General features: G+C 45.4%; 1 pseudogene; it reads right to left on the reverse strand.

The window, feature by feature from the left end:
• Positions 1–419: 419 nt before the first annotated feature.
• On the reverse strand, positions 420–537 carry LOC126109999 (5S ribosomal RNA; annotated as a pseudogene).
• Positions 538–15,337: the final 14,800 nt, after the last annotated feature.

The following is a 15,337-nucleotide window of genomic DNA, read 5'->3' on the forward strand; positions in this document are numbered from 1 at the left end:
TTATCATTTAGGTTTCCCGTTTTCTGTTTGAAAACGTAGAAAATCAAGTTCCTTATCGAGGAACACAGTTGGGAAAATTTAAAGAAGCATCTTTGGAAGATGACTGCAGAATCATTCTACTGCTGACAACGTACATGTCGAGAAAGTACTAAGAAGATAAAAGAAATGAGGAATCGTGTTGTGGAATATGGATAGTCGATTTCAAAACTAAAACCTCCCGCACAGGCCATGAATGCCCAAAGGTACCTACCGGCCGCCGTGTCATCCTCTGCCCACAGGCGACACTGGATGCGGATATGGAGGGGCATGTGGTCAGGACACCTCTCACCCGGCCGTATGGCAGTTTCCGAGACCGGAGCCGCTACTTCTCAGTCAAGTAGCTCCTCAGTTTGCCTCACAAGCGCTGAGTGCACCCCGTTTGCCAACAGCACTCGGCAGACCGCATGGTCACCCATCCAAGTGCTAGCCCAGCCCGACATCGCTTAATTTCGGTGATCTGAAGGAAACCGGTGTTACCATTGCGGCAAGGCCGTTGGCATAGTCGATTTTCGCTCGCTCTGACAGGCATCTTATCCGCATTGCTGTAACGGATCGTGCAGCCACGTCTCGATCCCTGAGTCAACAGATGCGGTCGTTTGCTAGACAACAACCACCTGCACGAACAGTTCGACGACGTTTGCAGCAGCATGAACTATCAGCTCGGAGACCATGGCTGCGGTTACCCTTGACGCTGCATCACAGGCAGGAGCGCCTGCGATGGTGTACTCAACGACGAACCTGGGTGCACTAATGGCGAAATGTCATTATTTCGGATGAATCCAGGTTCTGTTTACAGCATCATGATGTTCGCATCCGTGTTGGGCGACATCGCGGAGAACGCACATTGGAAGCGTGTATTCGTCATCGCCATACTGGCATATCACCCAGCGTGATGGTATGGGGTGCCATTGGTTACACGTCTCGGTGACCTCTTGCTCGCTTTGACGGCACTTTGAACAGTGGACGTTACATTTCAGATGCCCTGACCAGCACATTCTCCAGATCTCTCACCAAGGCCGTTGGCATAGTCGATTTTCGCTCGCTCTATCTGCATACCATGACTTGCAGGGAATATATGTAGATATAGTACCTTCAGTGACTTCACAGTAGCGGAAATTTTAGAATCATTTGTAAGAACCAGATCATTTACTTAGTGTTTTCGTCTTTTTATATGTTCACTAAGTAATGCAACACATTTTTTTTCTGAAATCAGGATGGTTTTATTGAGGATTCCAATACACCATATTACTCCCCACTCCTTTCACTACGAAACTGTGCTTTTCAACATAATATCAGTTCAACGCAGTGGCCTTACGCCACCTTACTAGGAGCGCCTGTGTGCCCACATCTTAACACTCTACTGGTCGACTTCGGAGCAAAACTCTTTGTGCATCAATAGCCTCCTCACCATCCACACTTCAAATGGAATGCAAACTTCACTGGGCCAAACAGATGGACGTCGGAAGACGAGGAACCGATCGGGCATACATCTCTGAGTATTCAAACTGGTGGACGAGTGTGTCAGTACTACCAACATAGACATCCAGTTTACGAGCGAGGTGATTGATTTTGATCCGATGATAACCTCGAAAGAGAGTGTCCAATCGTTGCAACACTGCAGAAATCACAGCTGTGTGAGGCCTGCTGGCACGCGGGAGATCGGACTGGTTTGTTCGACTTTGTTGCGATGATGACAGAGGCCAAGCCCAACGACTCGTCGTGCTTTTGTTCACTGCCAGGTCTCCGTTGGCAGTCTGAAAACGCCTATGAATATCTGGGATGCTGTGGTTTTACGGCGAAACAAAGTGAATGACACCTCACTGCTAGCAACGTAACACTGTTAGAGACTCAATTTTGATGGCTACATTTTTTACAGACGAATTGGAAAACTGGTAGAAGCCGACCTCGGGGGAGATCAGTTTGGATTCCGTAGAAATATTGGAACACGTGAGGCAATACTGACCCTACGACTAATCTTAGAAGAAAGATTAAGGAAAGGCAAACCTACGTTCCTAGCATTTGGAGACTTAGAGAAAGCTTTTGACAATGTTGAGTGGAATAATCTCTTTCAAATTCTTAAGTTGGCAGGGGTAAAATACAGGGAGCGAAAGGCTCTTTACGATTTGTACAGAAACCAGATGGCAGTTATAAGAGTCGAGGGATATGAAAGGGAAGCAGTGGTTGGGAAGGGAGTGAGACCGGGTTGTAGCTTCTCCCCGATGTTATTCAATCTGTATATTGAGCAAGCAGTAAAGGAAACACACGAAAAATTCGGAGTAGGAATTAAAATCCATGGAGAAGAAACATAAATTTTGAGGTTCGCCGATAACATTGTAATTCTGTCAGAGACAGAAAAGGACCTGCACGAGCAGTTGAGTGGAATGGACAGTGTCTTGAAAGGAGGATATAAGATGAACATCAACAAAAGCAAAACGAGGGTAATGAAATGTAGTCGAATTAAGTCGGGTGATGCTGAGGGAATTAGATTAGGAAATGAGACACTTAAAGTAGTAAAAGTAAAGTCGTTATTAGGAGAAAGAAAAGTGGCGTTCTACGGATCGGAGCGTGGAATGTCAGATCCCTTAATCGGGCAGGTAGGTTAGAAAATTTAAAAGGGAAACGGATAGGTTGAAGTTAGATATAGTAGGAATTAGTGAAGTTCGCTGGTAGGAGGAACAAGACTTTTGGTCAAGCGCATAGAGGGTTATAAATACGAAATCAAATAGGGGTAATGTAGTAGTCGGTTTAATAATGAATAAAAAAATAGGAGTGCAGGTAAGCTACTACAAACAGCGTAGTGGACGCATTATTGTGGCCAAGACAGACACGAAGCTTACGCCTACTACAGTAGTACAAATTCATATGCCAACTAGCTCTGCAGATGACGAAGAAATTGAATAAATGTATGATGAAATAAAAGAAATTATTCAGATAGTGAAGGGAGACGGAACTTTAATAGTCATGGGTGACTGGAATCCAGTAGTAGGAAAAGGGAGAGAAGGAAACGTAGTAGGTGAATATGGATTGGGGCTAAGAAATGAAAGAGGAAGCCGCCTGATAGAATTTTGCACACAGCACAACTTAATCATAGCTAACACTTGGTTCTAGAATCATAAAAGAAGGTTGTATACATGGAAGAAGCCTGGAGATACTGACAGGTTTCAGACAGATTATATAATGGTAAGACAGAGATTTAGGAACCAGGTATTAAATTATATGACATTTCCAGGGGCAGATGTGTACTCTGACCATAATCTATTGGTTATGTAGATTAAAACTGGAGAAACTGCAATAACGTGGGAATTTAAGGAGACGGGACCTGGATAAACTGACTAAACCAGAGGTTGTACAGAGTTTCATGGAGAGCATAAGGGAACAATTGACAGGAATGGGGGAAAGAAATACAGTAGAAGGAGAAGGGTAGCTTTGAGAGATGAAGTAGTCAAGGCAGCAGAGGATCTAGTAGGAAAAAAGAAGAGGGCTAGTAGAAACCCTTGTGTAACAGAAGAAATATTGGATTTAATTGATGAAAGAAGAAAATATAAAAATGCAGTAAATTAAGCAGGCCAAAAGGAATACAAACGTCTCAAAAATGAGATCGACAGGAAGTGCAAAATGGCTAAGCAGGGATGGCTAGAGGACAAATGTAAGGTTGGAGAGGCTTATCTCACTAGGGGTAAGATAGATACTGCCTACAGGAAAATTAAAGAGACCTTTGGAGAAAAGAGAAACACTTGTATGAATGTCAAGAGCTCAGGTGGAAAGCCAGTTTTAAGCAAAGAAGGGAAAGCAGAAAGGTGGAAGGAGTATATAGAGGGTCTGTACAAGGGCGATGTACTTGAGGACAATATTATGGAAGTGGAAGAGGATGTAGATGAAGATGAAATGGGAGATACAATCCTGCGTGAAGAGTTTGACAGAGCAATGAAAGACCTGAGTCGAAACATTCCATGAGAACTACTGGCAGCCTTGGGAGAGCCAGTCCTGACAAAACTCTACCATCTGGTGAGCAAGATGTATGAGACAGGCGAAATACCCTCAGATTTCAAGAAGAATATAATAGTTCCATTCCCAAAGAAAGCAGGTGCTGACAGATGTGAAAATTACCGAACAATCAGTTTAATAAATCACGGATGCAAAATACTAACTCGAATTGTTTACAGACGAATGGAAAAACTGGTAGAAGCCGATCTCGGGGAAGATCAGTTTGGATTCCGCAGAAATATTGGAACACGTGAGGCAATACTGACCTTACGACTTATCTTAGAAGAAAGATTAAGGAAAGGCAAACCTACGTTTCTAGCATTTGTAGACTTAGAGAAAGCTTTTGACAATGTTGATTGGAATACTCTCTTTCAAATTCTAAAGGTGGCAGGGGTAAAATACAGGGAGCGAAAGGCTATTTACAATTTGTACAGAAACCAGATGGCAGTTATAAGAGTAGAGGGGCATGAAAGGGAAGCAGTGGTTGGGAAGGGAGTGAGACAGGTATGTAGTTTGTAGCCTATCCCCGATGTTACTCAATCAGTATATTGAGCAAGCAGTGAAGGAAACAAAAGAAAAATTCGGAGTAGGTATTAAAATCCATGGAGAAGAGACAGAAACTTTGAGGTTTGCCGACGACATTGTAATTCTGTCAGAGACAGCAAAGGACTTGGAAGAGTAGTTGAACGGAATGGACAGTGTCTTGAAAGGAGGATGTAAGATGAACTTCAACAAAAGCAAAACGAGGGTAATGGAATGTAGTCGAATGAAATCGGGTGATGCTGAGGGAATTAGATTAGGAAATGAGACACTTAAAGTAGTAAAGGAGTTTTGCTATTTAGGGAGCAAAATAACTGATGATGGTCGAAGTAGAGAGGATATAAAATGTAGACTGGCAATTGCAAGGAAAGCGTTTCTGAATTAGAGAAATTTATTAACATCGAGTATAGATTTAAGTGTTAGGAATGTCGTTTCTGAAAGTATTTGTATGGAGTGTAGCCGCGTATGGAGATGAAACATGGACGATAAATAGTTTGGACAAGAAGAGAAGAGAAGCTTTCTAAATGTGGTGCTACAGAAGAATGCTGAAGATTAGATGGGTAGATCACATAACTAATAAGGAAGTATTGAATAGAATTGGGGAGAAGAGGAGTTTGTGGCACAACTTAACAAGAAGGAGAGATCGGTTGGTAGGACATGTTCTGAGGCATCAAGGGATCACCAATTTAGTATTGGAGGGCAGCGTGGAGGGTAAAAATCGAAGAACCAAGAGATGAATACACTAAGCAGATTCAGAAGGATGTAGGCTGGAGTAGGTACTGGGAGATGAAGAAGCTTGCACAGGATAGAGTAACATGGAGAGCTGCATGAAACCAGTCTCAGGACTGAAGACCACAACAACAACAACATATAACAACTCCACGAACTTCGTGAAACTGTAGGCGCTGGTTGGTTGGTTGATTTGGGGAGGGGACCAAACAGCGAGGTCATCAGTCCCATCGGATTAGGGAAGGATGGGGGAGGAAGTCAGTCGTGCCCTTTTAAAGGAACCGTCCCTTCGTTTGCCTTAATCGATTTAGGGAAATCACGATAAACCGAAATCAGGATGGCTGGACGCGTGTTTGAACCATTGTCCTCCCGAATGCGAGTCCACTGTGCTAACAGCTGAGCATGTCACTCAAACTCTACGTATTGAAGAAGAACTATTTCACCATGTCTCACAACAAATTCCGTATTCTTTCAACCGAAATTAACTGAGAAAAAATATCGTTGCATTACTTATTGAGCGCCCCTCGCATCCTTTGGCATCAGGTCGAGTTGACTATATGTGATAGCTCACCCCTGCCCATATAGGGGCGACGGGGATGAAATGACAGCAAGTAAAAAAAGCCTGGTTGAACTATACCTCGGAATTCTTTCCAGTATATTATTTTTTGCTTTCGTATACAGTCTGTTAACAATGGATAGATGACCACTTTCATCGAAATACTTGGTAATGATTGTGAAGTTGAAACTGAACAATAGCAAAAAAAATTACAGTCTCAGTGGAAACATGTCTTCATGTAACCAGTGTTTAATGGCTATGGACCCATTAGTAAACAAATCAGGGAAATGGGTGTTGTGTGTCCTTCATCATCATTGACTCGCAAGTCGCCGACGTGGCCTTACCTAAAAAGGACTTGCAATATGGCGGCCGAACTCCCCCAACTAGGACCTCCCGCCCAACAATGCCAGTCGATCATTTCATTTCCAGTAAAAAAATCAGTCGATTGTCACCTATGTTTACAGTTAAACTGTCAAAGACGATATTTACTCTGTTTTTGTTTCTTCCTCACCAAGTGTAACATCCACGATAATGATATAGTTTTTTAACAATGAGTTTGTGCCAACGCCGGGATTCCAACACAGGTCTCCTACTTAGGGGGACAACGAGGTAGTTATTACACAACACTTATTACGGGTAAGGCTGAATCGTATCTCATTACTGTGTAATATCTGTTTTAGAGTTTTCTGATCATGGCCTTGTAAGCTTAAAACCACTTTACAAAATGAACCAGTGCTGGAGAAGAGCAAAATTTTTGTATTTCTCGTTAAAAAAGAAAAGACTCGACGTTTTAGTTTAGAAATAGAGGACTATCTAGACAGTTATGTATGTACTGAAATTGACAAAAAAAATTTTTTTTTTTTGTGTATTGTATGATGTAATGGAAACAGCGCTGCCCCTGAAACACGTGGCGGTGGTAGTGACAACATAAAGCATACCGTCTGCCGGATTCCGCTGCAGCAGATACGGCGTCAGTGACGACGTCTGCTCCAGCGATGTCGGTGCCGCGTCTGGAAGCGAAGTCTCACATCCGTAAGATACCTGTAGAGTCGAGCTTCTGACGTAAAGCAGGCTCTACAAAAGCCCGGATCTACAGGGTAGATTACGAATGTGCTTTTAACAGCCTCGGCGAATGTCCATCTGATGCGTCCAGTGGAAGTGTCCGGTCTCCAGCACTCGGATCGTGATGCGGCAACTGCGAACACACAGGCACAGCGCAGTCAGTCAGCGGCAATGAAGCCGAGCGCCGGCCGGGGTGGCCGAGCGGTTCTAGGCGCTACAGTCTGGAACCGAGCGACCGCTACGGTCGCAGGGTCGAATCCTGCCTCGGGCATGGATGTGTGTGATGTCCTTAGGTTAGTTAGGTTTAAGTAGTTCTAAGTTCTAGGGGGCTGATGGCCTCAGAAGTTAAGTCCCATAGTGCTCAGAGCCATTTGGACCATCTGAGGCCGACCGATCGAGGCAATAAGTAAAGGAAATTCGTAGCGACAGTCACGAAAGTCTGGATGAGCATGAAGTATTTCCCTGATTACAACGAAAATAGTTTGTTTAACGTTACTTGCTAGTTGACACTCGGCGCGTTATTGCTGGTTTCCTCCAATCAGAACGCTCAATGTCAAGCCCGAAACTTTCGCCGCTGCCATACCGCCGCAACAATTGGTCAGTTAACTTCCAATTCCTTCTCTAGCTTTCTTTCTTGATGCATTTGGATGCCGTATCATGCGCCTCGCACTTTCATTTCGTATTTCATGACGGTAACCAGACTAAAAACAATACATAGACGCACAGAAAACGATGCTAATGAAACGCACACGTTTCATACACAGCACTGACTAAAAACCACTCGATCCATCCACAAAAGAGACAATTCAGCGTCACATACACAGTTACACTACCGGCCATTAAAATTGCTACACCAAGAAGAAATGCAGATGATAAACGGGTATTCATTGGACACATACACTCCTGGAAATTGAAATAAGAACACCGTGAATTCATTGTCCCAGGAAGGGGAAACTTTATTGACACATTCCTGGGGTCAGATACATCACATGATCACACTGACAGAACCACAGGCACATAGACACAGGCAACAGAGCATGCACAATGTCGGCACTAGTACAGTGTATATCCACCTTTCGCAGCAATGCAGGCTGCTATTCTCCCATGGAGACGATCGTAGAGATGCTGGATGTAGTCATGTGGAACGGCTTGCCATGCCATTTCCACCTGGCGCCTCAGTTGGACCAGCGTTCGTGCTCGACGTGCAGACCGCGTGAGACGACGCTTCATCCAGTCCCAAACATGCTCAATGGGGGACAGATCCGGAGATCTTGCTGGCCAGGGTAGTTGACTTACACCTTCTAGAGCACGTTGGGTGGCACGGGATACATGCGGACGTGCATTGTCCTGTTGGAACAGCAAGTTCCCTTGCCGGTCTAGGAATGGTAGAACGATGGGTTCGATGACGGTTTGGATGTACCGTGCACTATTCAGTGTCCCCTCGACGATCACCAGTGGTGTACGGCCAGTGTAGGAGATCGCTGCCCACACCATGATGCCGGGTGTTGGCCCTGTGTGCCTCGGTCGTATGCAGTCCTGATTGTGGCGCTCACCTGCACGGCGCCATACACGCATACGACCATCATTGGCACCAAGGCAGAAGCGACTCTCATCGCTGAAGACGACACGTCTCCATTCGTCCCTCCATTCACGCCTGTCGCGACACCACTCGAGGCGGGCTGCACGATGTTGGGGCGTGAGCGAAGACGGCCTAACGGTGTGCGGGACCGTAGCCCAGCTTCATGGAGACGGTTGCGAATGGTCCTCGCCGATACCCCAGGAGCAACAGTGTCCCTAATTTGCTGGGAAGTGGCGGTGCGGTCCCCTACGGCACTGCGTGGGATCCTACGGTCTTGGCGTGCATCCGTGCGTCGCTGCGGTCCGGTCCCAGGTCGACGGGCACGTGCACCTTCCGCCGATCACTGGCGACAACATCGATGTACTGTGGAGACCTCACGCCCCACGTGTTGAGCAATTCGGCGGTACGTCCACCCGGCCTCCCGCATGCCCACTATACGCCCTCGCTCAAAGTCCGTCAACTGCACATACGGTTCACGTCCACGCTGTCGCGGCATGCTACCAGTGTTAAAGACTGCGATGGAGCTCCGTATGCCACGGCAAACTGGCTGACACTGACGGCGGCGGTGCACAAATGCTGCGCAGCTAGCGCCATTCGACGGCCAACACCGCGGTTCCTGGTGTGTCCGCTGTGCCGTGCGTGTGATCATTGCTTGTACAGCCCTCTCGCAGTGTCCGGAGCAAGTATGGTGGGTCTGACACACCGGTGTCAATGTGTTCTTTTTTCCATTTCCAGGAGTGTATATTATACTAGAAATGACATGAGATTACATTTTCACTCAATTTGAGTGCCTAGATCCTGAGAAATCAGTACCCAGAACAACCACCTCTGGCCGTAATAACGGCCTTGATATGCCTCGGCATTGAGTCGAACAGAGCTTGCATGGTGTTAACAGGTACAGCAGCTGCCTATGCAGCTTCAACACGATTCCACAGTTCATCAAGAGTAGTGACTGGCGTATTGTGACGAGCAAGTTGCTCGGCCACCATTGACCAGACGTTTTCAGTTGGTCAGAGAGCTGGAGAATGCGCTGGCCAGGGCAGTAGTCGAACATTTTCTGTACAGCACCTGCAACATGCGGTCGTGCATTATCCTGATGAAATGTATAGTTTCGCAGGGATCGAATGAAGGGTAGAGCCGCGGGTCGTAACACATCTGAAATGTCGTGCGGTTCTGGGCGCTGCAGTCTGGAACCGCGAGACCGCTACGGTCGCAGGTTCGAATCCTGCCTCGGGCGTGGATGTGTGTGATGTCCTTAGGTTAGGTTTAACTAGTTCTAAGTTCTAGGGGAGTAATGACCTCAGAAGTTGAGTCCCATAGTGCTCAGAGCCATTTGAACCACACCTTGTGTGAATGCTCTGAAAAGCTGATCATTTGCGTATCTCAGCATCTTCTTCCTGTTAGTTAAATTTCGCGTCTGTAGCACGTCATCTTCGTGGTGTAGGAATTTTAATGGCCAATAGTGTATTTGGACGGTAAAGTAACTTGCGGTGGCCAAAGCAGAGAAATTCAAAACCTAGTTTTCTTCTTTTTGTTTTTTGAGTCATCAGTCTTCTGACTGGTTCGATGCAGTGTGCCACGAATTCCCATCCTGCGCCATACTTTTAATCTCAGAATAGCAGTTTTAACCTATGTCCCCAGTTATTCGCTGGATGTATTCCAATCTCTGTCTTCCTCTACAGATTTTACCCTCTGCAGCTCCCTCTAGCACTGTGGAAGTCCTAACTGGTGTTCTGTCATTCTCTCCTCTCTTCTTCTCAGCATTTTCCATGTATTCCTTTTCTTGTCGATTCTACGAAGAATCTCCTCATTCTTTACCTTATCAGTCAACCTAATTTTCAACATTCTTCTGCAGCACCACGTATCAAATGCCTCAATACCGTTCTTTTCCTTTTTTTACAACGCTCTCTGTTTCACTACGGTACAATGCTGTGCTCCAAACGGACATTCTCAAAATTTATTCCTCAAATGAAAACGTATGTTTGATATCAGTAGACACCTCTTGGTAAGCAATGCCCCTTTTCCCAGTGCTAGTCTGCTTTTTACTTCCTCCTTGCTCCGTCCGTCATTGGTTATTTTGCTACGGGGAGACCGGAATTCCTTAACTTCATCTACTCTGTCATCACTAATCACGATATAAGCTTCCCGCTGTTCTCGTTTCTGCTACTTCTCATTACTTCCGGCTTTCTTCCATCTACTCTCATTTCACATTCTCTACTCAAGATCCAGATAAATTGAGTATCTCCCAGAGCTTCAACACGCATCACACGGAACACACGTGAAAGTTTATGTATAAGAGCTAACCTACCATTTGGAACATACAGCATAGCTTTATGGGTTAGGTTAGTGTTGTTTAACGTCCCGTCGACATCGAGGTCATTAGAGACGGAGCGCAAGCTCGGGTTAGGGAAGGATGGAGAAGGAAATCGGCCGTGCCCTTTCAAAGGAACCATCCCGGCATTTGCCTGAAACGATATAGGGAAATCACGGAAAACCTAAATCAGGATGGCTGGAGACGGGATCGAACCGTCGTCCTCCCGAATGCGAGTCCAGTGTGCTAACCACTGCGCCACCTCGCTCGGTCATAGCTTTATGTACAGGTCGATTAAAATTACTTGATAGTTGACATCTGCCACGTGTTGCCACATCTGCTACCGGCTGCTGCTCGGTTACAAATGGTTCAGATGGCTCTGAGGACTATGGGACTTAACAGCTATGGTCATCAGTCCCCTAGAACTTAGAACTACTTAAACCTAACTAACCTAAGGACAGCACACAACACCCAGCCATCACGAGGCAGAGAAAATCCCTGACCCCGCCGGGAATCGAACCCGCTCGGTTACGGGCCACACACAAACTTGGCGGCTCGCTTCACCGACCCTGTTAATGTGTAACGCGGAGGAGTATTGGAACTGGTCGCTGCGAGGTATGTCGGAAATGACAGATGCTCTATCGACAGCCGATGTTAAGTGACAAAAGACTGAACTGCGGCAGATGACTCATTTTGTAGCCCTGAATTTAAACTCATGTCCCAAGCGAACCACGACCCCATGATATGCAGTGGATCTCAAAAAACGGCAGTCAGCTGTCTCCTGCAGAACTAAAATCATGGTCACTTTAATCACTGCTATTAAAGCTAATCTCTATGAACAAACTCAAGACAGGAAAAATTTGCCTCGTGATGACTGGGTGTTGTGTGCTGTCCTTAGGTTAGTTAGGTTTAAGTAGTTCTAAGGTCTAGGGGACTGATGACCATAGATGTTAAGTCCCATAGTGCTCAGAGCCATTTGAACCATTTGAACAGGAAAAATTCAGTTTTAGCGCTAAAAGCAAACTGCTTTCTCGCTATAATTGGGTACCTGAAACTGTCCTCATACTGTGTACATGAGCTGTCGCATTAACAACCAATTTGCAGTCCTGGTTGGCACTTGATAACAGATTATAGGCGACAAGGGCATATTCCAGAGGAAGAAGAAATGATAGGCAGAAGAATAAGACGAAATAAAAAAGTCAGTTTGATGATCGAAATGACGCCAAAGTATTAGAAATTTAAAAAAAATACTTTTAAACCAATTAATTGAATAAAATAATAACTTACAGTTTTAATCAGATTTAGAAATAAAAAGGATTTCGCTACGTTAGACGAGATTCGAACCTGCTGTACTTTACACCTTAGGTTTATACGTTAACCATCGCACTACACCACAATATTGGGGTAAGCAATTATGCTTAAAACTAATGACTCAGTCACAACGATGAACTGCAGCCTTCAAAAGTTCGGCTTCACGCAATGTCGCTCGAAGCTTATCTCAATGTAAGCCGATCTCTGCAATTACAATACACTACTGGCCATTAAAATTGCTACACCATGAAGATGTGTCATAAAATCCGGTGCATCTTATACGTTCATTTAATTCACTACTGTCCATTAAAGTTGCTACACTACTTGGATGACGTGCTACAGAAGCGAAATTTAACCGACAGGAAGGAGATACTATGATATGCAAATGATTAGCTTCTCAAAGCATTCACACAAGGTTGGCGCCGGTGGCGACACCTACTACGTGCTGACATGAGGAAAGTTTCCAACCGATTTCTCATACACAATCAGCAGTTGACCGGCGTTGCCTGGTGAAACGTTGCTGTGATGCCTCGTGTAAGGAGGGGAAAAGCGTACCATCACGTTTCCGACTATGATAAAGGTCGGATTGTAGCCTATCGCGATTGCGTTTTATTGTATCGAGACAATGCTGCTCGCGTTGGTCGAGACCCAATGACTGTTAGCAGAATATGGAATCCGTGGGTTCAGGAGGGTAATACGGAACGCCGTGCTGGAAGCCAACGGCCTCGTATCACTGTCAGTCGAGATGACAGACATCTTATCCGCATGGCTGTAACGGATCGTGCAGCCACGTCTCGATCCCTGTGTCAAAAGATGAGGACGTTTGCAAGATAACAACCATCTGCACGAACAGTTCGACGACGTTTGCAGCAGCATGGACTATCAGCTCGGAGACCATGGCTGCGGTCACCCTAGACGCTGCATCACAGACAGGAGCGCCTGGTACGGTGTACTCAATGGCGAACCTGGGTGCACGAATGGCAAAACGTCAACTTTTCGCATGAATCCAGGTTCTGTTTACAGCATCATGATGGTCACATGCGTGTTTGGCGACATCGCGGTGAACGCAGATTGGAAGCGTGTATTCGTCATCGCCATACTGGCATATCATCCAGCGTGATGGTATGGGCTGCCATTAGTTACACGTCTCGGTGACCTGTTGTTCGCACTGACGGCACTTTGAACAGTGGCTCTACCCTTCATTCGATCCCTGTGAAACCCTACATTTCAGCAGGATAATGGACGGCCGCTCGTTGCAGGTCCTGTACGGACCTATCTGGATACAGAAAATGTTCGAGTGCTGCTCTGGCCAGCACATTCTCCAGATCTCTCACCAATTGAAAACGTCTGGTCAACGGTGGCCGAGCAACCGGCTCGTCACAATACGCCAGTCACTACTCTTGATGAACTGTGGTATCGTGTTGAAGCTGCATCCGAACTCTGACTCAATTCCCAGGCGTATCAAGACCGTTATTACGGCCAGAGGTGGTTGTTCTGGATACTGATTTCTCAGGATCTATGCACCCAAATTGCGTGAAAATGAAATCACATGTCAATTTTAGTATAATATATTCGTCCAATGAATACCCGTTTATCATCTCCATTTCATCTTGGTGTTGCAATTTTAATGACCAGTAGTGTATTAGAGCGTCGCGGGGTAACGTCCACGGTGCTAGAGGGAGCTGTAGAGGGTAAAAACTGTGGAGGAAGACAGAGACTGGAATACATCCAGCGAATAATTGAGGATAGAGGTTAAAATTGCTATTCTGAAATTAAAAGATTGGCGCTGGATAGGAATTCGTGGCACACTGCATCAAACCAGTCAGAAGACTGATGACTCAAAAAACAAAACAAAAAACAAGAGTTTAAATTTCTCTACTTTCGCAAGGCAATGGAAGCCACTGCATTAAAGACACGTAACGTGTATCCACAGAACATGTGGCCTGTATTTGAAGAAGTGTCATGATGATCTCTCCATTGGCAAAAGATTCTGGAATAGTCCCCCATTCGGATCTCCGGGAGGGGACTGCCAAGGGGGAGGTTACCATGAGAAAAAGATTCAATAATCAACGAAAGGATAACGTTCTACGAGTCGGGGCGTGGAATGTCAGAAGCTTGAACGTGGTAGGGAAACTAGAAAATCTGAAAAAGGGAAATGCAAAGGCTCAATCTAGATATAGCAGGGGTCAGTGAAGTGAAGTTGAAGGAAGACAAGGATTTCTGGTCAGATGAGTATCGGGTAATATCAAGAGCAGCAGAAAATGGTATAACAGGTGTATGATTCGTTATGAATAGGAAGCGCTGATGACCTCGATGTTGAGCGCCCATAAACCCCCCCCCCCCCCCCATGAATAGGAAGGTAGGGCAGAGGTCGTGTTAAGTTCAGTGACCGGGTTGTTCTAATCAGAAACGACAGCAGACCAACACCGACAACGATAGTTCAGGTACACATGCCGACGTCGCAAGCTGAAGATGAACAGATAGAGAAAGTGTATGAGGATATTGAAAGGGTAATGCAGTATGTAAAGGGGGACGAAAATCTAATAGTCATGGGCGACTGGAATGCAGTTGTAGGGGAAGGAGTAGAAGAAAAGGTTACGGAGAATATGGGCTTATGACAAGGAATGAAAGAGGAGAAAGACTAATCCAGTTCTGTAACAAGTTTCAGCTAGTAATAGCGAATACCCTGTTCAAGAATCACAAGAGGAGGAGGTATACTTGGAAAAGCCCGGGAGATACGGGAAGATGTTAATTAGATTACATCATGGTCAGACAGAGATTCCGAAATCAGATACTGGATTGTAAGGCGTACCCAGGAGCAGATATAGACTCAGATCACAATATAGTAGTGATGAAGAGTAGGCTGAAGTTCAAGACATTAGTCAGGAAGAATCAATACGCAAAGAAGCGGGATACGGAAGTACTAAGGAATGACGAGATACGTTTGAAGTTCTCTAACGCTATAGATACAGCAATAAGGAATAGCGCAGTAGGCAGTACAGTTGAAGAGGAATGGTCATCTCTAAAAAGGGCCATCACAGAAGTTGGGAAGGTAGCTGCGAAGAAACCATGGGTAACAGAAGAAATACTTCAGTTGATTGATGAAAGGAGGAAGTACAAACATGTTCCGGGAAAATCAGGAATACAGAAATACAAGTCGCTGAGGAATGAAATAAATAGGAAGTGCAGGGAAGCTAAGACGAAATGGCTGCAGGAAAAATGTGAA

The sequence above is a fragment of the Schistocerca cancellata genome, chromosome 12 (assembly GCF_023864275.1).
Source record: "Schistocerca cancellata isolate TAMUIC-IGC-003103 chromosome 12, iqSchCanc2.1, whole genome shotgun sequence".
Taxonomy (NCBI): domain Eukaryota; kingdom Metazoa; phylum Arthropoda; class Insecta; order Orthoptera; family Acrididae; genus Schistocerca; species Schistocerca cancellata.